Source organism: Leucopleurus acutus (genome assembly GCF_964270905.1).
Source record: "Leucopleurus acutus genome assembly, chromosome: 5".
Classification (NCBI taxonomy): Eukaryota; Metazoa; Chordata; class Mammalia; order Artiodactyla; family Delphinidae; genus Leucopleurus; species Leucopleurus acutus.
This window is the reverse complement of record NC_139147.1, coordinates 92,232,570-92,257,207: the sequence shown is the minus strand read 5'-3', so window position 1 is coordinate 92,257,207 and position 24,638 is coordinate 92,232,570. Positions and strand designations below refer to the sequence as shown.

At 34.8% G+C, this 24,638-nt stretch overlaps 1 protein-coding gene across 1 annotated transcript in view; it reads left to right on the top strand.

The window, feature by feature from the left end:
* Nucleotides 1-24,638, top strand: part of NAALADL2 (N-acetylated alpha-linked acidic dipeptidase like 2) — a 1,451,411-nt gene that overhangs the window by 224,422 nt on the left and 1,202,351 nt on the right. The window contains exon 3 of the mRNA XM_082839043.1: nucleotides 10,217-10,279. The gene's annotated coding sequence lies outside the window, so the exon portion shown is untranslated. The remainder of the gene's footprint in view (nucleotides 1-10,216; nucleotides 10,280-24,638) is intronic.

Below are 24,638 nucleotides of genomic sequence, written 5' to 3'. Positions count from 1 at the left end.
GTGAGCCTTTTATTTAATTTTGTGTGTTCCCTAATTTGTTACTAAAGGGAGAGTAGGAGCACTCCACTCCTACCATTTTGGATATGAAATAGATTTTTAAAGTAGAATTTTTAAAGTAAAGACTCAATTTTACTTAAAATAGTTGTTTAAAATAACAAACCTAGGTCGTAATTGATTCTCTAAAAGGGCAATGAATATGTGTGTGTGTGTGTGTGTGTGTCTGTCTGTCTGTCTGTATGGCATGACAACCATAAGTAGAAGGGCTTTGGGAATTATGTTTTTCATCACTGCCCTTTTTCATTAATATGGATGATTGAAACTGACTTCACTTTCATTTTCTTTTAAGAATAGATACTCTGAATTTAGGGTTTGGATGTTAAGGGCAATGTAAAGGGATTAATAATTCTCTTAGAAATAACAACTATTATTACTACCACAATTTATGAGTTCTTAGTTTATGCTAGGAACTATACTAAACATTTCAGGCTTTCTTATTTGATGCTATAACAATTTTGTGAGCATATTCTCATTGCATAGATTATAAAGACTCAAGCTCAGGGACTTTAAGAGACAACTAGTAAATGAATGGAACATTTGGGATTTGATTCCCTTGTAGCCTAAAGCCAATTTAATATTCTTAACCAATAGGCTCTAGAGACTCAAGAAAAATACTTGATTCTTAATGCTGTGCTAGAAACCACAATGACAGAGTAACATGCACACCTGTTACCATTTTTCTCTTGCATTGTTTCTGACATGAAATTGGGGCTTTAATTTTTGTGTTACTAGAGTGTGGTTTAAATTTGAGAGATTTGCTTTGAAATCCAAAATTATGTAAATGTTCAAAACGTTCTGTGAAATATAGGAAATACAACTGTGCTTTTTACCTATAGACCTGTGCTTAGGTGAGACCAAGTAATTGTCTAACTAAATGGTCCTCAGAAAGCAATGCTAATAACTTACTCAATTCTTTGTCAAAACTCAAGTTCTTTCTGAAATGATTCTCCTTCTAAATTTAAGTTTATTTTGCTAACCCAGGCTGATTTCACCTTTTGACTTTAATTTGAATATGATAAATGTTATAATAATCTGAATTTTGATATTACAACCTATTTTAGAGTTTAAAGCCTTTTGATTAAGGCACTCAGCACTTTGGCTTCATTAAATAAGTGGAGAGTTAGTAATTACAAAATTATTCATGTGGATCCATGTTCTGCCACTTACCAAGTGTATCTACTAGGGCAAGTGTTTGTAAGTAGTGAGGTGCCAAAGTAAAACTCATAGAAGGGTCACAGAGGAGCATCACAGGATATTTTAATTTTTCAAGGAAAACACAAAGGTGCTTGACATCTGTCGGACATCTATTGAATACTATGCAAACTACTAGCTCAGAGAAGTTCATTGTTTTAACATTAGATTGTACTGCATCGCTTTTGATGCTATCATATATTTACAAAGCTGTATTTTAAGTTTGCTTGTTAAAAGCAACTACCATATGAATAACAATGTACAGTGGGAAATGAGAGTGGTGATGTCCAGTATGATTTCAATGTTTGAGAAGTGTGGCCCAAAAGGAACACAAATTCCATTAGTAGAAAATTGTGGTTATTTAAGAATGAAATTTAAAAAAAATACCTTCTTCTTTAAATTGTGTATATTTTTTTCCAATCAGCTACTAAGATTATTAGGATATAAATACTTATTAAGTAGTTTGGATCTAATTACTTAAAATATGGAACTGTTACATATTTCATTATATATAATGAAATATAATTCACATGCCATACAATTTTCTCATTTAAAGTATACAATTATTAGTTTTTACTATATTCACAGATTTGTGCAGTCATCACCAAAATTGATTTTAGACGATTCTCATCATCCCTTGAAGAAATGCCATACACACTGTCAGTCATTCTTCATTTCTCCCCAGCTTCCAGCAATTACTAATCTACTTTATGTCTCTATAGATTTGCCTATTCTGGATTTTCCATCTAAATGGAATCTTTTAATATGTTGTCTTTTGTGACTAGTTTCTTTCACTTAGCATAATGTTTTCTAGGTTCATTCATGTTGTAGTGTGTATCACTATTTCATTATATTTTACTCCTGAATTATATTCTATTGTTGTTAGGTACATTTAATTTATCCATTCATCATCTGATGGGCATTTGGATTATTTCCATTTTATTCCATGGAATAAAGCTGCTATGAACATTTGTGTACCAATTTTTGTGTGAACATATATTTTCATTTTTCTTGAGTATATAGGGTGAAATTAATGAGCCATGACTCTATATTTACTTATTTGAGAAACTGCCAGGTTGTTTTCCAAAATATTGCATCATTTTGTATTCTCACCAGCAGTGTATCAGTGTTCCAATTTCTCCACATCCTCACCAACGCTCATTATTATATATTTCTTTGGTTAGAGCCACCCTAGTAGGTATAAAGTGGTATCTCATCTTGGCTTTAATTCTCATGTCTCTAATGGTTAATGATCTCTTAATGTGCTTATTGGCAATTTGTATGTATTTAGAGAAATATATATTCAGATCCTTTACCCATTTCTTAATTGGATTTTCTTATTATTATTGAATTGTAAGGGTTTGGATACTTATATATAATCTGAACACAAGTCCCTTATTAGATGTATGATTTGCAAATATTTTCTCCTATGTTGTCTGGTCTGTTTTCATTTTCTTGATGGTATGTATTGAAACCCAATTTTTTTTTAATTTAATGAAGTCAAGTTTATGTAGTTTGTCTTTTAGTATCATATTTAAGAATGCTTTCCCCAATCCTGAGGTCATGGGAAATTTCTCCTATATTTTCTAAGTGTTTCATTGTTTAAACTCTTAAATTTAAGCCTATGATACAACTTTGAGTTGAGTATGGTATAAGGAAGGGATTCAGATTTATTTTCTTGCATATGAATGTCCTGTTTCACCAACACCATTTGTTGAAATGAATTTTCTTTCCTTATTGAATTGTCTTGGCTCCCTTGTTAAAATCAATTGACTAAAACTGTGAGGGTTTATTTCTGTATTTCCAATTCTATTCCATTGACCTCCATATTTATCCTTATGCCAGTACCATGCAGGCTTGCTTTATAGACAAAGTCTGTAGCTTTGTAGTAAGTTCTGAACTCAGGAAGTGTGAATCCTCCATCTTTGTTCATCTTTTTCAAGATTGTTTTGTTTATTCTGGGTCCCTTAAATTTTCATATGAATTTAGGATCAGCTTGGCCATTTGAGCAAAGAAGTCAGCTGCAATTTTGATAGGAATTACATTGAATCTGTAAATCAATCTGAGGCATCATGGCTCGATAATATTAAGAGTTTCAACTCATGAATATGGGATGTCTTCCCATTTATTTAGATCTTTAATTTCTTTCAATAAATTTTTGTAGTTTTCACAGAAAAAGTTTATACTATTTTTGTTAAATTTATTTCTAAGTATTTTATTAGTTATGTTATATTGTAAATGTAATTGTTTCTTAGTTCCATTTTTGGATTGTTCACTGCTAATGTATAAGAATATTATTGATTTTTAATATTGATCTTATATGCTTCATTTTTGAACTCATTTATTACTTCTTATGTATATTTTTTGTTGTGGTAAGAACACTTAACATGAGATCTACTCTCTTAAGTTATTTTTGATGGTACAAGACAGTATTGTTAACTACAGGCCCAATGGTATGTTGTAGATATCCAGAACTTAATAATCTTGTATAACTGAAACTTTATACCTATTGAATAACAGCTCACCATTTCCTCCTTACCCCAGTCCCTGGAAACCACAATTCTACACTTTACTTCTATGTGTTTGACTTTTTTATATACTTCATGTAAGTGGAATCATGCAATATGTTTCCTTCAGTGACTGGCTTATTTCACTTGGCATAATGGCTTCAAGGTTCATCTATATTGTTGCATATAGCATGATTTCCAGCTTTTCTTAAGGCTGAATAATATTCCATTGTGTGTATATACACCTTTTCTTTGTCCATTCCTTCACTGATGGACATTTAGTTGTTTTTCATTATCTTGGCTATTGTGAATAATGCTGCAATTCACATGGGAATGAAAATAGCTCTTTGAGATATTAATTTCAATTCTTTTGGATAAATATCCTAAAGTGGGATTGCTGAATCACATGGCGTTTCTGTTTTTAATTTTTTGAGGAAGCTCCATATTGTTTTCCATAATGGCTTCATCATTCTACATTCCCATCAAGAGTATACAAGGCTTTTGTTTTCTTCACATCTTCACCAACACTTGTTATTTATTATTGTTTTTTAGTAATATCTATCCTAAGGTGTGAGATGATATCTCATTGTGGTTTTGATTTGCATTTCCCTGATGATTAGTGATATTGAGCAATCAATGCAATTCCTATCAAAATCCCAGTGGCATGTTTTAAGACAGAAATAGAAAAGCAATCCTAAAATATATATGAAACCACAAAGGACCTCAAATAGCCAGACCAATCTTGAGAAAGAACAAAGTGGAGGCATCACGCTTCCTGATTTCAAAATATATTACAAAGCTATAGTAACTAAAACAGCTAGGTACTGACATAAAGACAGACACATACACCAATGTGACAGAATAGAAAGCCTCTAAATAAACTCCTGAATTATATGGTCAACTGATCTTCAACAATGGTGCCAAGAATAAACAATGGGGAAAGGATAGTATCTTCAACAAATGGTGTTGGGGAAAACTGAATATACACATGCAAAAGAATGAATTCGGATCCTTACTTTACACCATACACAAAAATCAACCCCAAATGGATTAAATACTTAACTGTAAGACATGGACATATAAAACTCTTTGAGGAAAACATAGGGGAAATGCTTCATGAAAATGGTCTTGGTAATGACTTCTTGAATATGATGTCAAAAGCACAGACAAATAAGGAAAAACAGAAAAGTGGGACTATGTCAAACTAAAAAACTTCTGCATAGCAAATAATATAATTAACAGTGAAAAGGCAACCTCTAGAATGGGAGAAAAAATTTGCAAACTATATATCTAATTACGGGTTAATATCCAAAATATATAAGGAACTCCTTTAACTCAATAGCAACAACTCTAAAACCTGACTAAAAAGTGAGCAAAAAACTTGAATAGACATTTCTCCAAAGAAAACACACAAGTAGCAATCAGGTATATTTAGTTTGTGCTTCTTTTTCTAAGTTCTTGGAGTGGAAGTTTAGGTTATTTATTTGTAATCTTTCTTCTTTGCTAATATAGGTGTTTACAGTTATAAATTTCTACTTAAGCAATGCATTAGCAGCATCCCATAAGTTTTGATATATTATATCTTCATTTTAATTTTCATTTATCTCAAGCTAGTTTCCATTTTTCTTGTGATTTCATCTTTAAACATTGTTTAGTTAGGAGGGTATTGTTCAATTTCCACACATTTGTGAATTTTCTGAATTTTTTTCTGTTACTGATTTCTAGTTTCATTCCATTGTAGCTGGAGAACATACTTTGTATGGTTTTAATCATTTAAATTTATTGAGGCTTGTTTAATGCTCTAGTATATGGTCAATTCTAGAAAATATTCTTAAGAAGAATGTGTGTTCTGCTGTTGTTTGGTGAATTATCCTATAGATGTATTAGGTCTAGTTTGTCATTCAGTCTACTATTTCCTTATTGAACTGCTGGTTGTTCTGTGCATTATAGAATGTGAAGTCTCCAAGTATTATTGTCTATTTCTTTCTTTATCCTGTCAGATTTTACTTTCTATTTTTGGGGACTCTGTTTTAAGGTACATATATACTTTTTATATTGTATTTTCTTGATAGTTTGACCCTTTTATTAAAATAAAATGTCCTTCTTTGTCTCTAGTAACATTTTTTTGTTTTAAAATCTATGCTGCCTAATATTAATATAGCCACTCCAGCTTTTTTATGGTTGTTGTTTGCATGATACATACATAATTTCCATCCTTTTATTCTCAAATAATTTGTATTTTTAAATATAAATGGCTTTTGTAGACAGCATATAGTTAGATCTTGTTTTATCCAGTCTGACAATCTCTGTCTTTTGATTTCAGTTTCAAATCCATTCACATTTAATGTTTTTTATATAGTTTTTGATATAGTTGGATCTATATCTGCCCTTTACTTTTGATTTTATATAACTCTCATGGGTTTTTTATTCCTCTGTTCCTCCCTTACTTCATATTTTTGCATTAAGCAAATAATTTCTGATGTAACATTTTAATTCCTTGAATGAGTTTTTTATTATATTTTTTGAGTTATTTTCTTAGTGGTTTCTCTAGAATTTAACCATATTTATCGCAATTTATTATAATCTACTTCAGATTTATGCTTAATTCTGTGAGATATAGGACACTTACTCCTTTATAGCTGTATTTCCTCTCTTGCGTTTTATGCTAGTATTTTTATGTATGTATATTACATCTATGTATTTTACAAATCCAACAATGTATTGTTATAATTATTACTTTATATAATTTGGTGGCTTTTACAAAAGCATGAAGAAAGGAGAGCAAGTATTTATTTATAATGTTTGTTATATTAACCTTCTTATTTAACATATCTTGTTCTTATTATTTGTGCCTGTGGATTCAGGTTGCCATCTGGTGTGATTTCCCTAGGATGACCGTGGTTTTAGCAGGGCTATCTTTGACTTTCTTTTTCACCAATCTCTCTGTTAATCTGTGTGCCTCTGTTCGTACCACAACCAGCTGTTAGGCTCCAGTAATTGCAAGCACAGTTTTTGAGGCCAGTCTCTGTGGTTCTAATATTGATAAGGCTCTTATTAACTGTCATTTTCCCTGGTTCTCTCTAATAAACTAGTTGGCTTATGGTTTAGTTTATTGCTCTCTTGAAGCTCCCAGACTTTTCTTACTTCCTTGCCACTAAATATCCATTGCTTTTTAGAGTAACCTTAGGCTTGAACTTCCCCACACTATGTTCAAAATAAAGTTAGTTCCCTTGGGAGAGCTTCAGATATCTCTGCTCTTATAATCTGCTCTTTCCCTAGGCACAATCTCTGAATAATGACTCAAGAACTGGGAACAGGTAATATGGCCTGCTCCTCTTGCGGTATCATCCCTGATGTAAAAGCAGAATGCTGTGTAGGACAGTAGCCTTTGATCTTCTCGCCTTGTCTTTGCTAGCATGGAATTTTACCCTACAAATAAGCTGGATCAATGGATGTTGAGTTCCAATATTCTTCACCTGTCATGCTTGTCATAAAAGCTCTGTGTTATGAGTGGGACTGGTTGGAGAAGGTGAATCCCTGCCTTCTTGGTCACACTTGCCTGGAATTTAGTCTCTGCAACACAGAGCAGGAAGATGATGAGAAATGCTTGTGGCCAGGCTCTCCTGTAGAGATATCACAGTCTGTGTCTGAGAGTTGGAGAGAGAGGGAGCCTTGCATTCTTGACCCCATCCACCTGGAGTGTAGTTTGAATCACTCTAAGCTGGAGAGCAAAGGGAGGAAGCAGGTTGTGGCTCAAGCGACAGACTCTTCCTGTTTGTACTGAGATTTAGTAGATTTTCTTGAACAAGTATTTCCTTTTTTTCTGTACACCCTTAGGACAATTTCCATAAACTTCAAGCGGTCATTTCTTCTGTAACTTTTACCTGTTATGATTGTCTCATTGGAGAGGGGGTCTGAGAGCTCCTAATGTTGCCATCCTGGATTTTGTCTGTTGCCTTTGTCTTTTAGCCTCCAGCACCATGGAATAATTACTGAGACACTAAGCATACCATGAACAGAGAAAGTTTGGGAGTCTTTAAAGACAAGTTACTAAGCCTATCCCCATCTCAAACTTTACATCATTAAAAGAAAGATAATGATATACACCTCAATAATGTTTTTAGGATTAAATGAAATACAACTCTGAGTGCTCCTGACACATAAGGCACCAAAATAAACTTGACTATTTTTATCTCATATGTTTTTATGAGGGTAATGTATATATTATAGCTTTTTTTTTTTTTTTTTTTTTTTTTGCGGTACGTGGGCCTCTCACTGCTGTGGCCTCTCCTGTTGCAGAGCACAGGCTCCGGACGCGCAGGCTCAGCAGCCATGGCTCACGGGCCTAGCCGCTCCGCGGCATGTGGGATCTTCCTGGACCGGGACACAAACTCGTGTCCCCTGCATCGGCAGGCGGACTCTCAACCACTGCGCCACAAGGGAAGCCCTATTATAGCTTTAAATATTTTTCATACTCTGCTCCATTTTGTTTCTTAATTCAGTCTGATGATAGACTAACTGATATTGGGTGTCCTGTTTGTAGAGACATAGGTGAATTCCTGCATTTTGTGAAATTCAACATGTAGATATAAGTAGAAACCAGTAAAAGAATAAATGAAAATCAATGCTTCTGCTTCCCTTTAAGTCTGTGATCAAAGTAGAAGCCTCAGTAAATGATATTTCTTGGGGATTAAAACCCAATAGACAATGATTGTCCAACATGCCCTTGACCATCAGGTCTTCACATCTGGTAATTACTCACCAGGATTTTCTTAGCCTTGATCATTATTGCCTAATTTGGGTCCATTTAGAATGCCAAAGCCCAAGCAGCTTGAATGTATGAAAACCTGCTGTTTTATGACATGGAGAGCTCATTGCATTTCATTTTCTTAATTCATGTCAAACTTTCAAATGTTTTTACTTAGAAGAAGTAAATTACAGAGCCCTGAGTCTTTCTTAAAACACACTTTATCTATAAGCTCCAAAAATATTTTCTTAAATATTGTTTAGAATATGAATTGTTCGTGTTTTATTTCTTATTTCACTAGCAAGAAATTTTCTAAGTCTAGTATTCAGAATCTATGACCCAAAAGCTAATACAACTTGTATTTTGTTTCTTACTGGCAATACAATTGGGATTATGTTGGAAAGGTTGACGTGACATGATGTCTTTGAATTGCCTGTAAGCACTGTAATAATACTTAGGCACTATTCAGAATTGGGGGGTAAAATTGAAAAACTAAGAAAGGAAATAAAGCCGAATATTAGTAAAATGAGGGAGAGAGGTATAGGAAGCAAAGGATGCAAAGAATAAGATAAAGAATGAAAGATAAAGAGGAAATTCAAAAGTCAGTATAGCGTAGATAATGATAATAACATTTGTGGGGTTTACAGAGTGTTGTGTATATAGTTTGCCTGCCAGTCTCCTACTTCTAGTAGGAAGCATTTAGCTGAAGAAAGAGGAAGCCACACCCACTCAAACTAACTACATCAAAAGGGGGTGCATTATTTATAATCCTGGGAAATAGCACAGAATTCATTTGTCAGCAATATCATTGGGCTTCATGTGGACTGGAAAGATAGTTTCTTCTCTATGTCTTTGGGGACATTTATTCTTTTCTCCTTGTTTCTTTCTTCACACATTTCTTTTATTTAATTATGCAAACTGGTTATCTTTGTAAGCCCCTCAGTCTCTGCTCCTTCATAACTTCTGTCCATATGTGGCCAGCATTGACCCTTTTTTGCTGCACACTTCCCCATCTCTTCTTCTTAGATCACTGACTCAGAATGACTGACCTAATTTCAAATTTCAGGTAGAGAGAATATAATTGGCTGAATGTGTATAAGTTGTCTGCTTTTGGTCTAATTACTATGGCTGAAAGGATGAAATCTGCGTTATGTTGGGCTGTTCTTATGAGGGTTGTAGGTTGAACTGGTTGTCTAAGAAAAGAAAAGACATATTTACATATCTATTATGTGCTATCTACTAAATTCATTGAGTGAAAAGATCATGTCCTGTTAATTCCTTTCCCCAGCACCTTGCACAGTTTTAATATGAACATTGAATGAAATAATCTTCACTTCAAGGGCAATTTGCATTTCTGTCTTTAAGGGGCAGTGCTATTGACACAAATGAAGAAAAGATTCCAGTCCCTACTTTTTTGATGGGTATCATCAAGGTAACTTGCCTTGAACAATGATTAACCCTTTTTGGAAAGTGAACTTTGTTGAGCAGACTTTGAAGATATTTTCCATACCTGGGAATGAAGCAACAATGACATAACACCTGTCCATTTTGTAGACCAGTGTTCTGAAACTATTTTTAGTAGTTGAATTTATGCTAAAATTTTACCTAGAATACAAATAAATAAAATATATAAAAATAGAACGCATAGTTAAAGCAGGTGTAAAAGGTCAAGCTCTACCTATTAATCTTCTTTGTTCTGTTCATCCTCCAACAGGCCCACCCCTAAACTAGAGGAACCTCTACAGAACTCAAGGGCTTCAGAGACCATTGCTTTTAGGTAAGAAGCAAGGAAATTTTATTATTATTTGCTCAGTGTTTGAGTACATTTATAATTTTAAGTACACAAAATTATGATACAAAAGATTTTGTGAAGACATAGAAAAGGGTTTTATTGTATATTTTTTCCATTGCTGCAAGTTTCTTAGGTGTACAATTCAAAGATAGAAACTCATTTGTTCAATAAACTTTTAATGAGCATTATTTGCTACATTCTATGCTTGGCAGTAAAATATGAACAAGACAGGACCTTTGTTGTCATATGTCCAGAGTCTACACTAGAACTATGTGAAATAAGAACATTTTAATTTCATTACACTTAATGCAATATAGATACCTTACTTAGAACTATCAGTGGAAAGGAACTAGCAAACATTTCAGTACTCAGAATATGTTCAGGAGTTCATATTCTTCCACTCTCACCTTTCTCCTGAAACATGGACTTAAGACCATTGTTGGTATAACCATTGGCTCTTTTTGTTTCTGCTTGGACCTTTTGATTTCTCTCCTTTTCTCCAATATGAATTGAAACATGGATTTCCCCAAAAAAATGCAAAATAACTGAAAATGTTACAATTGACATCACTAGGTTAGTGTAACAATGTTGTGCTGAAATGAAAAGAAATAAATATTTCTGCTTATATTGAAAAATGTTATAGAACTATTTAGTTGTGAGAATGCACTGTTGGAATAGCAAAATATTTTTTATACTCAAATATGTTGTCTAAGACTAATGTATCTTCATAGAACTGTAGACATTAGAACTAAAAGGGAACTTAGAATTCATTGTAGGCATTATGATTGCCTACCAAGTATCCATTCATCATATCTCAATTTGCAAGAGAATTCCAGTCTTGTTCAGGGTGGAAATGTATCCAACTTCAGCTAATGGAAGTACCATACCTCTAAGGGGCATTTAGAAACGTTTGAGCATGTTTTAGAGTGTCAAAAGGGCTAAGAGATAATATTGACATTCAGTCCCTTTGGGTTGTAGATGCTACATGTCCTGGAATGTACAGAATTCTCCTGCATAACAAAGAATTTTCCAGCTTCAAGTACTACCAGTTTCCCCAGCAAGAAACCCTGGTTTAACCCAGTTCTGCTAATCATATTACCCTCTTTGTCCAGCTTACTTTTTTTTTTTTTAACATCTTTACTGGAGCATAATTGCTTTACAGTGGTGTGTTGTTTCTGCTTTATAACAAAGTAATCAGCTATACGTATATCCCCATATCCCCTCCCTCTTGCATCTCCCTCCCACCCTCCCTATCCCACCCCTCTAGGTGGTCACAAAGCACAGAGCTGATCTCCCTGTGCTATGTGGCTGTTTCCCACTAGCTATCTATTTTACATTTGGCATTGTATATATGTCCATGCCCCTCTCTCACTTCGTCCCAGCTTACACGTCTCCCTCCCTGTGTCCTCAAGTATATTCTCTATGTTCATGTCTTTATTTCTGTCCTGCCATGAGGTTCTTCAGAAACTTTTATTTTATTTTTTTAGATTCCATATATATGTGTTAGCGTACAGTATTTGTTTTTCTCTTTCTGACATACTTCACTCTGTATGACAGACTCTAGATCCATCTACCTCACTACAAATAACTCAGTTTCACCTTTTTATGGCTGAATAATATTCCATTGTATATATGTGCCACATCTTCTTTATCCATTCATCTGTCGATGGGCACTTAGGTTGCTTCCATGTCCTGGCTATTGTAAATAGAGCTGCAATGAACATTGTGGTACAGGACTCTTTTTGAATTATGGTTTTCTCAGGTTATATGCCCAGTAGTGGGATTTCTGGGTTGTATGGTAGTTCAATTTTTAGCTTTTTAAGGAATCTCCATACTGTTCTCCATAGTGGCTGTATCAACTTACATTCCCAACAACAGTGCAAGAAGGTTCCCTTTTCTCCACACCCACTCCAGCATTTATTGTTTGTCGATTTTTTGATGATGGCCATTCTGACCAGTGTGAAGTGATACCTCATTGTAGTTTTGATTTGCATTTCTCTAATGATTAGTGATGTTGAGCATCCTTTCATGTGTTTGTTGGCAATCTGTATATCTTCTTGGGAGAAATGTCTATTTAGGTCTTCTGCCCATTTTTGGAATGGGTTGTTTGTTTTTTGATATTGAGCTGCTTGTAAATTTTGGAGATTAATCCTTTGTCAGTTGCTTCATTTGCAAATATTTTCTCCCATTCTGAGGGTTGTCTTTTCGTCTTATTTATGGTTTCCTTTGCTGTGCAAAAGCTTTGAAGTTTCATTATGTCCCATTTGTTTATTTTTGTTTTTATTTCCATTTCTCTAGGAGGTGGGTCAAAAAGAATCCTGCTTTGTTTTATGTCATAGAGCGTTCTGCCTATCTTTTCCTCTAAGAGTTTTATAGTGTCTGGCCTTACATTTAGGTCTTTAATCAATTTTGAGTTTATTATTGTGTCTGGTGTTAGGGAGTGTTCTAATTTCATTCTTTTACATGTAGCTGTCCAGTTTTCCCGGCACCACTTATTGAAGAGGGTGTCTTTCCTCCATTGTATATTCTTGCCTTCTTTATCAAAGATAAGGTGACTATATGTGTGTGGGTTTATCTCTGGGCTTTCTATCCTGTTCCATTGATCTATTTTTGTGTTTTTGTGCCTTTACAATACTGTCTTCATTACTGTAGCTGTGTAGTATAGTCAGAAGTCAGGTACCTGATTCCTTGAGCTCAGATTTTCTTTCTCAATATTGTTTTGGGTATTCGGGGTCTTTTGTGTTTCCATACAAATTGTGAAATGTTTTGTTCTGGTCTCCGAAAAATGCCATTGTAGTTTGATAGGGATTGCAGTGAATCTGTACACTGCTTTGGGTAGTATGGTCATTTTCACAATGTTGATTCTTCCATTCCAAGAACATGGTATATCTCTCCATCTGTTTGTATCAACTTTCATTTCTTTCATCAGTGTCTTATAGTTTTCTGCATACAGGTCTTTTGTCTCCCTAGGTAGGTTTATTCCTAGGTTTTTAATCCTTTTTGTTGCAATGGTAAATGAGAGTGTTTCCTTAATTTCTCTTACAGATTTTTCATCATTAGTGTATAGGAATGCAAGTGATTTCTGTGCATTAATTTTTTATCCTGCTACTTTACCAAATTCATTGATTAGCTCTAGTAGTTTTCTGGAAACATCTTTAGGATTCTCTATGTATAGTATCATGTCATCTGCAAACAGTGACAGCTTTACTTCTTCTTTTCCAATTTAGATTCCTTTTATTTCTTTTTCTTCTCTGATTTCTATGGCTAAAATTTCCAAAACTATGTTGAATAAGAGTGGTGAGAGTGTACAACCGTGCCTTGTTCCTGATCTTAGAGGACCATTGAGAATGATGTTGGCTCTGGGTTTGTCATATATGGCCTTTATTTTGTTGAGGTAAGTTCCCTCTATGCCTACTTTCTGCAGAGTTTTTATCATAAATGGGTGTTGAATTTTGTCAAAAACTTTTTCTGCATATATTGAAATGATCATATGGTTTTTCTCCAATTTTTTCATGTGTTTTATCACATTGTTTGATTTGCATATATTGAAGAATCCTTGCATTCCTGGGATAAACCCCACTTGATCATGGTGTATGATCCGTTTTATGTGCTATTGGATTCTGATTGCTAGTATTTTGTTGACGATTTTTGCATCTATGTTGATCAGCGATATTGGCCTGTAGTTTTCTTTCTTTGTGACATCTTTGTCTGGTTTTGGTATCAGGGTGATGGTGGCCTCATAGAATGATTTTGGGAGTGTGCCTCCCTCTGCAATATTTTGGAAGAGTTTGAGTAGGATAGGTGTTAACTCTTCTCTAAATGTTTGATAGAATTCACCTGTGAAGCCATCTGGTCCTGCGCTTTAGCTCATTGGAAGATTTTTAATCACAGTCTCAATTTCAGTGCTTGTTATTCACCTGTTTATATTTTCTATTTCTTCCTGGTTCAGTCACAGAAGGTTGTGCTTTTCTAAGAATTTGTTCATTCTTCCAGGTTTTTCATTTTATTGGCATATAGTTGCTTGTAGTAATCTCTCATGATCCTTTGTATTTCTGCAGTGTCAGTTGTTACTCCTCCTTTTTCATTTATAATTCTATTGATTTGAGTCTTCTCCCTTTTTTTCTTGATGAGTCTGGCTAATGGTTTATCAATTTTGTTTATCTTCTCAAAGAACCTGCTTTTAGTCTTATTTATCTTTGCAATCGTTTCCTTCACTTCTTTTCCATTTATTTGTGATCTGGTCTTTATGATTTCTTTCCTTCTGTTAACTTTCAGGTTTTTTGTTCTTCTTTCTCTAATTGCTTTAGGTGTAAGGTTAGGATGTTTATCTGAGAGTTTTCTTGTTTCTTCAGGTAGGATTGTATTGCTGTAAACTTCCCTGCTAGAGCTGCTTTTGCTGCATCCCATAGGTTTTGGGTCATTGTGTTTTCATTCTCATTTGTTTCTAGGTATTTTTTGCTTTCCTCTTTGATTTCTGCAGTGATCTCTTGGTTATTTAGTAGTGTATGTTTAGCCTCCATGTGTTTTTATTATTTACAGATATTTTTCCTCTAATTGATATCTAGTCTCATAGCATTGTGGTTGGAAAAGATACTTGATACCATTTCAATATTCTTAAATTTACCAAGGCTTAATTTGTTTCCCAAGATATGATCTATCCTGGAGAATGTTCCATGGGCACTTGAGAAGAAAGTGTATACTGTTGTTTTTGGATGGAATGTTCTATAAATATCAATTAAGTCCATCTTTTTTAATGTATGATTTAAGGCTTGTGTTTCCTTATTTAGTTTCATATTGGATGATCTGTCCATTGGTGAAAGTGGGGTGTTAAAATCCCCTACTATGATTGTGTTACTGTCAATTTTCCCTTTCATGGCTGTTAGCATTTGCCTTATGTGTTGAGGTGCTCCTATGTTGGGTGCATAAATATTTACAATTGTTATATCTTCTTCTTGGATTGATTCCTTCATCATTATTTACTGTCCTTTTTTGTCTCTTGTAAGAGTCTTTATTTTAAAGTCTATTTTATCTGATATGAGCATTGCTACTCCAGCTTTCTTTTGATTTCCATTTGCATGGAATATCTTTTTCCATCCCCTCACTTTTAGTCGTTATGTGTCCCTAGGTCTGAAGTGGGTCTCTTGTAGACAGCATATATACGGGTCTTGTTTTTGTGTCTATTCAGCCAGTCTCTGTCTTTTGGTTGGAGCATTTAATCCATTTACATTTAAGGTAGTTATCAATATGTATGCTCCTATTACCATTTTCTTAATTGTTTGTGTTTCTTATTGTAGGTCTTTCCCTTCCCTCGTGTTTCCCACTTAGAGAAGTTCCTTTAGCATTTGTTGTAAAGCTGGTTTGGTGGTGCTGAATTCTTTTAGCTTTTGCTTGTTTGTAAAAGTTTTAATTTCAATGTCCAATCTGAGTGGGATCCTTGCTGGGTAGAGTTATTTTTGTTGTAGGTTTTTCCCTTTCATCAATTTAAATATGTCCTGCCACTCCCTTCTGGTTTGCAGAGTTTCCGCTGAAAGATCAGATGTTTACCTTATGTGATTCCCTTGTATGTTATTTGTTGTTTTTCCCTTGCTGCTCTTAATATTTTTTCTTTGTCCTTATTTTTTGATAATTTGATTAGTATGTTTCTTGGCATGTTTTTCCATGGATTTATCCTGTATGGGACTCTCTGTACTTCTTGGACTTGACTGACTATGTCCTTTCCCATATTAGGGAAGTTTTCAAACTATAATCTCTTCAAATATTTTCTCAGTCCCTTTCTTTTTCTGTTCCTCTTCTGGGACCCCTTCAATTCGAATGTTAATGGATTTAATGTTGTTCCAGAAGTCTCTGAAACTGTCCTCAATTCTTTTCATTATTTTTTCTTTATTCTGCTCTGTGGTAGTTATGTCTACTATTTTATCTTCCAGGTCACTTATCTGTTCTTCTGCCTCAGTTATTCTGCCATTAATTACTTCTAGAGAATTTTTAATTTCATTTATTGTGTTGTTCATCATTTTTTTTTTTTGCTTTTTAGGTCTTTTAGTTCCCTGTTAAACGTTTCTTGTATTTTATCCATTCTATTTCCAAGATTTTGGATCATCTTTGCTCTCATTACTCTGAATTCTTTTTCAGGTAGACTGCCTATTTCCTCTTCATTTGTTCAGTCTGGTGGTTTTTACCTTGCTCCTTCATCTGCTGTGTGTTTCTCTGTCTTCTCATTTTGCTTAACTTACTGTGTTTGGGGTCTCCTTTTTGCAGGCTGCCGGTTCATAGTTCCCATTGTTTTTTGTGTCTGCCCCCAGTTGGTAAGGTTGGTTCAGTGGGTTGTGTAGACTTCCTGTTGGAAGGGACTAGTGCCTGTTATTTTGTATGGGGATGGATCTTGTCTTTCTTGTGGGCAGCACCGTGTCCAGTGGTGTATTTTGGGGTGTCTGTGATCTTACTATGATTTTAGGTAGCCTCTCTGCTAATGGGTGTGGTTGTATTCCTGTCTTGCTAGTTGTTTGGCATAGGTTGTCCAGCACTGTAGCTTGCTTGTTGTTGAGTGGAGCTGGGTCTTATCATTGAGATGGAGATCTCTGGGAGAGCTTTTGCCATTTGATATTACATGGAATTGGGAGGTCTCTGGTGTTCCAATATCATGATCTTGGCTCTCCCACCTCAGAGGCAGAGGGTTGACACCCACTGGAGCACCAAGACCCTGTTAGCCACATGGCTCAGAAGAAAAGTGAGAAAAAGGAAAGCAAGCAAGCAAGCAAGAAAGAACGAAAGAAAGAAAGAATAGAATAGAATAAAATACAATATTAAAAAGTTATTTATAATAAAAAAATTAAAAAGTAATAAAAGAAAGAAGAGAGCAACCAAAGCAAAAAACAAATCCACCAATGATAACAAGCACTAAAAACTACAAAAAAAGGAAAAAAAAGGACAGACTGAACCCTAGGACAAATGGTAAAAGCAAAGATATATAGACAAAATCACACAAAGAAGCATACACATACACACTCACAAAAAGGGAAAAAGTAAAAAAAATATATATATCTATATATATAAAAAAAAGGAAGAGAGCAGCAAAATCTATAAACGTATCTACCAGTGATAATAAACTCTAAATACTAAACTAAGACAAGGCCGGAAACAAAGTAGATGCAGAAAGCAAACCAAGTCTACAGTTGCTCCCAAAGTCCACCGCCTCAATTTTGGGATGATTTCTTATCTATTCAGGTATTCCAGGGATGCAGGGTACATCAAGTTGATTGTGGAGAGTTACTCCTCTCCTCCTGAGGCTGCTGGGAGAAATTTCCCTTTCTCTTCTTTGTTCACACAGCTCCTGGGGTTCAGCTTTGGATTTGGCCCCGCCTCTGCATGTAGGTTGTCTGAGGGCATCTGTTCTTTGCTCAGACTGGATGGGGTTAAAGTAGCAGTTTATTAGGGGGCTCTGGCTCACTTAGGCCAGGCAGAGGGAGGGGTATGAAATGCAGGGCGAGCCTGTAATGGCAGAGGCCGGTGTGATGTTTCAATAGCCTGAGGTGTGTCGTGTGTTCTCCCAGGGAACTTGTCCCTGGATCATGGGACTGTGGCAGTGGTGAGCTGCACAGGCTCTCAGGACAGGAGGTGTGGATAGTGACCTGTGCTTGCACACAGGCTTCTTGGTGGCTGCAGTAGCAGCCTTAGCATTTCACGCCCGTCTCTGGTGTCCGCTGTGATAACTGTGGCTCTTGCCCGTTTCTGGAGCTCGTTTAGGCGGTGCTCTGAATGCCCTCTCCTTGCACACCGTGAAACAATGGTCTCTTGCCTCTTAGGCAGTTCCAGACCTTTTCCCAGACTCCCTCCCAGCTATCTGTGGCTCACTAGTCCCCTTCAGGCTGTGTTCACACAGCCAACCCCACTCCCCTCCCTGGGATCTGACCTCTGAAGACAAAGCCTCAGCTCCCAGCCCCCACCTGCACTGGTAGGTGGGCAAACAGGCCTCTCAGGCTGGTGAGTGCTGGTTGGCACCCATCCTCTGTGTGGGAATGTCTCTGCTTTGCCCTCTGCTGCCCTGTTGCTGTGCTTTCCTCTGTGGCTCTGAAGCTTCCCCCCTGCCACCTCCTGTCTCTGCCAGTGAAGGAGCTTCCTAGTGTGTGGAAACATTTCCTCCTTCACAGCTCCCTCCCAGAGATGCAGGTCCTGTCCCTATTCTTTTGTCTCTCTTTTTTCTTTTGCCCTACCCAGGTACGTGGGGAGTTTCTTGCCTTTTGGGAAGTCTGAGGTCTTCTCCCAGCATTCAGTTCATGTCCTGTAGGAGTTGTTCCACATGTAGATGTATTTCTGGTGTATTTGTGGGGAGGAATGTGATGTCCATGTCTTACTCCTCCGCCATCTTGAAGGTCTCTTCCTTACTTTTTATTTAGTAAATGTGTGACCCAGTTCAGGATAGTTAAATGGAAGAGGGAGTACCCAAGCAGGTGAGTATGATGGGAAATGTTCAGGAAAAATATAGCGTTTCTTTCCGGTATTATAAAATAGACCAATATGACTTGTTATTTACTGAAGGATATGTAATACATGGCACTATGACTTGCAACAAGGAAAACCAAAAGGCATTGGCCAAATTTGGGAGAGTAGATATATGGTAGCACCTGGGTGTCTTTTGACCAGCATAACTAATATTTCTTGTACTGTGAGGGCTCGACTTCTTTTTATGTGGGGGAAAAAAAAATCCCTTGGTTGTTTAAGCCATTATAGCTGGAGTTTTTGATACCTACAGTTGAAAACACTCTTGGTTGATAGAGCTTAGTAAACACATTAACTCTTCCCCACCTTAATTTCTTTTCTCTTTGAAAAAAACTAGGGATCAGGCATGTATAGTTACCTGAAAAAGTTACCTAGTTATTTACTGGCAGGATGAAATACAAATACCTTTTCCTATATTACTATTATAGGGTTATCAAACTATGATGTGTGGGATTTTTTTTCTCCCTTTTTCTTGAAAAAGAATTATGTACTTAGTTGCATTTGAAATCTAGACATACCTGATGAAAAATAATAAACATACCATGACATTAAAGAACAATATTCTGAATGTGCTTTAAAATTTAACCATTCTACATGGTTTATCTTGTGATTTATGAGGGTAATAAAAATAGCCTTTGTGAGCAAGTCTTACTAAATTCTTCTTCAGCAGGTGCAATAGAATTCAAAGCAGCTGGTTTTAAGCAGAAAAAAAGACAAGGCAAATTCTCTAATCAAGTAGACTCTTAAAAATGAAAAATTATAAAATACTGTATATTTTATAATATAAATGTAAATTATATGTGTAAATGTATATCTGTCAATCATTTGTCAATCATCTACCAAATGCATAATTAAATAAAAATTTAAAATATTTTGCATGATCTTGACTTTGCAGTAAAAAATGCACATAGAAACATAAAGCTCCTAGATGATAACAAAGACACTATTTTACTATATACTTAAAATTTGATCCTTACAGAGCAATTGTTTTATCTTGTGGGAAGCCAATAGGACAGAGAAAATTCAGAATATGATATACTCTTACAAAGATGGTTAGCAAGCACTTACATAGAGATTTTGTATTTTGATATAGAGATTTCAACCTTGTGTACAACATAAAAGTGCAATCACTTACATTTTCCTGTGCACTGAATTGTGTAAGCAAGTAAAATATGTTCGCAGAAGTGTAGTATCCATTAGAAGACCTAATAGAGATGAATTTGAAAGCTTCCAATAAGTCTCATTAGCTCAAATTCTTGAAAGGTTGAAGTCTGCTTCCTTTTTCATTCCCATTAAACAGATTAATGGCAGCAAAATCCAAGACTAAGTTGAAGGTGATGAGGTAATGACATATTATATGATTCATGCAGAAAGGAAATTAAATAATTTTAGAGCTGCAGAAGATATTAAGGGTTATCTAGTTCAGTATTTATCATATTTAAATAATTTCAGGGACTCTTTTAAATAGAAACTATGTATCATGAACTTGTGTTTTACTTACATTATTCTCATTAAACATAACATAAATATGTATAAATTTGAAACTACATGTGCATTTCCTAAGCTTATAGCTTTTATATAATCATAATAGAAACAATCAGAAATCCCAATAAATATAAAACCAAAAACATTAAAATTAAATTATTTAATGTAATGTGTAATGTTATTTTACTGAAAAGAAATCATTAATGTTGAATTTAGTACTAGACAAATAGTCTCAGGTAAGATTCTTTATTAAATTCATTTCTACATTCTTTATCTCAAACAGCTTTGTTTATAATCACACATTGGTAGTAAGTTCTCATAAATTTTATATGATATTGTTTTTACCCTTATTCTTAAAAGATAATTTTAAAAGCTTGATAAATCTAGATAGATAATTATTTCCTCCCAAGGTTTTGAATTATTCTACTGTCTTCTGGCTTTCATAGTTGCCATTGATAAGTCTGCTGTCTAATTATCAGACTGTCTTTTCTCTTTGATGGTTTGAAAATATTTTGTTTTTGAGATTCTTCAGTTTCCTTATTGTGCCTCTCAACTTTTACTTATTTTTCATCCTGTTTAGGATAAATTGCTCCCTGTTTATATAAATTCATTCTTTTTTATCAGTTTTAGAAAATTCCAAGTTGAATAGCTCTTTAAATATTGCCTTTCTTTCCTTCTCTTCCCCCTTGACCCCGTTTGGATGAATATTAACCTTTACATTTGACCCTAAAAATATTTTAAACTCCTTAAATTTTTCATCATCTTTTCTCTTTTTGGTGACTTATGAGTAATTTCTTTAGCTTTATCATCCACTTCTTATACTCCTTATTCAGTTGGGTATCGGCAGACATTTAGCTACACATTTCTAATTAAAACAATTATATTTTATTTCTAAAGTATAATTTGATTTGTTTCAACATTTCCTGATACTTTTTGAAATAAAATGTTGCTGTTTCTTTTTCATTATGCCATAAATAGTTATTCTATTGTGTCTAGCTATTAACTCTAATTTATAATCTCCTTTTGGATATAAATCTTTTTGTTGTTTCTGCCAAATAACATGCATGAAGTCTTGTTTATGGTGTGTTTATGAGCTCCATTTATGAACTCATATGTGACTGATTTTGCTCTGTGGAAACTTGAGGTCTTGAAGATGCATTTCTTTGGAAAGGATTGTATTTGCTTTTTCTGAGAATTTGAGGGAATTATTGACTTTCGGAAAACTTAGTCCCCCTTTAGGGTTCCAAGCAGAATCTGGGAGAGTCAAGTTTAATTATTTCCCTTGCAAAGATGTTGCTGAGAATGTCCATTTCAATTCTCCCTCTTATCCTCCAGATTGCTCACTGTATTTGTTTACTTAGTTGTTGTTTATTTGGCTATTTGAAGGTTTCTCTTATTTCTTCTGCAGCCAACAATGTGACCAAAATTACACTTGGCGCAGCATCTAGTTGTTCTGCTGTGGAAATGTCACAGGCTTATCTAGTCCAGTAAATGGCTGAAAGTGGAAGTTTCCTAGGTTATAGCATTTTTGGTACAAAATTTCTATTTTTAGCAAATAACTGTAAGACTGTAGAAGTAAATTAGTAAAGTCTTCATTTTTAAAAAATAACATCATTTTGAAAATAACTTGACTAAAATTCAGTTTATTCAACTTTATATTCCACTTAGAACTTGTTGACATCTAGTCATTGTAATTCTAGATTCAATCTATTTAAATGGCCAAAACTATCATCAAAATATGCATCCAAAGCTAACCACTTAAAATCAGTTTATTGGTCTCTGTGGGACAACCATGAGGAAGCACACACCTACTGGCAACAGGCTTTCTTCCCACACTGAAATCATGCTATGAATATGACCTTTTACTCATTAAAAAAATATTTATTGAATACCTATCTATGTTCCAGGCATGTTTTAAGCTCTGGGGTTACAGAGATGAACAAAACAAAGTGTGTGGCCATTGTTCTTACATTCTAGTAATGAGAGACAGATAGACAATAGCCAGTAAATATATAAATAGGACAAATCAGAAAGTAATGCAATTAAGAAAACAAAGCAGGGTGGTGTGATCAAAAGTGACTGAGAAGGGTGCAGTGGATTATTTGGATTGTATTATGGTGATGACTTCCCTGAGGAGGTAGGAGTTGAGGTGATGACCTGTGGAAAGTGTTTAACAAATGCTTCAGCAAGTGCAGTGCCCTGAGGGAAATGGAGGTTGGCATGTTCCTAATGGAGAGGAACGAAAAGAACGTATGATTTTAGCATAGTGATCTATTCTTAAGAGTGTTAGGACATTAAAAAGGTAAATGAGAAGGGAGATTTCAAACCATGGAGATGTGTTTGGATTATATTTTAAGTGCATTGAGAAGACTTTAGTTTCAACTAGTTGAATGATTATATAATTATATATTTATAATTCATAATTATAAATATATATTAAAATCTCAATAAATTTATAATAATTGTTTTAATATTGTATACAACTATAATCATTTTCATGAATATTTTAACAAATATTATATTAAATTATATCTTACATGTACTTAAGAGCCACCTCTAAAAATTGTTAAACTGTTGCCAGAGAAGTAAGGGAGGTTGTAAGCTAGTCAGACACCTGAAATAACATCTCTTTATTGATCATCTTCATCAGATTCCATATGGGATATTTTATTCCAAGAATCTTTTAGCCTTTCTTTTTGAACAGCTATAATGTTGTAAAATTGACGTACAACAAACTACACATATTTAAAGTATACAATTTGAGAAATTTTGACATACCTTTACACCTGTGGATCCATCATCACAATCAAGATGACAAGATATCCATTACCCACAGAAGTTTCCTCATGACCCTTTTTAATCCCTCATTACCACTCCCCTCCCCAATCCCAGGCAACTCCTGATCTGTTTACTTTCACTGCTGGTTAATTACATCACTATGTATTAGAACTTTATGTAAATTGAATCACTCAGTATGTACCTTTTGTTTGATTTCTTTTACTTAGAATAATTATTTTCAGAAGTATCCATGTTGTAGCAAATACCAATGGATTATTTCTTTTCATTGCTGAAGAATGTTCCATTGGATGGATATAACACAATTTGTTTTTTCACCTGTTAATAGACATTTGGATTATTTTCAGATTTTGGCTATTACAAATACAGGTACTTTTAACATTTGTATACAAGTCTGTGTGAACATGTGTGTTCATTTCTCTCACGTAAATACTTAGATGTGGACTCACTGGAACATAACTGTAAAAAACTGCCAAACTGTTTTCCACAGTAGTTGTACCATTTTTCATTCTGACCAATAGTGTATGAGAATTCCAATTTCTCCACATTTTCAACATTTAGTATGGTCAGTCTTTTTTTTTTTTTTTCTGCGGTACGCGGGCCTCATACTGCTGTGGCCTCTCCCACCGTGGAGCACAGGCTCTGGACGCGCAGGCTCAGCGGCCATGGCTCATGGGCCCAGCCACTCTGCGGCATGTGGGATCCTCCTGGACTGGGGCATGAACCAGTGTCCCCTGCATCGGCAGGCAGACTCTCAACCACTGTGCCACCAGGGAAGCCCTGGTCAGTCTTTTTAATTATGGCCAATCTAGTAGTTATGTAATGGTATCTCTTTGTCATTTTAATTTTTATTTCTTTATTGACTAATGATGCTGATCATCTTTTCATGTGCTTATTTGCTGTCCATATACCTTCTCTGGTTAAACATCTGTTCAAGTAATTTCTTATTGCTTTAATCAATATGCAATGTTGTCCTAGTAGTAGATGTTACAGGAAAAGAATATTTTTATTTTTTCTCTTGCTCTTTTAGTCATTTATTTATTAATTCAACCATTCAGTCAACATGAGTTAAATATCTACCAGCTTCCAAGCTCTGGGGATATAATGAAGCGTGGGATTCTGTATCTGCTCAATCAGCATGTACAAAAATTGTCAACTAAAATCCAGTGTAATTATAATGTATTCCCCTTGTTTATAACTCTGCAGTTTATGATTCACTTATGTGGATGCTTTCCATAAAGTTAAGAGATAAGTATGATATTAAGATACATCAGGTTCTGCTTCAGTTTTCAAAGAGCTCACACTACCCTTGGGAAAGCAGATAGAGGACTGAAAATATGGTAGCAGAAACTAAATTTCAAATAAAAAGTACTCAAAAGAAATGTCCTTGTAAATATTCAGGGAGGGTTTCCTAGAGAAAGTTGGACTTTTAACTTTTAGTAATTTATAAGAAAATTTCAATAAGTGAATAATATGAAGAGATGAGATTAGTGAGGTAAGAAGCAGCAATATTAAGTTTTTAAAGAGCAAAGAATATGCTGGGCCAGTTGGGCTGACTAGTTTCCTGGAA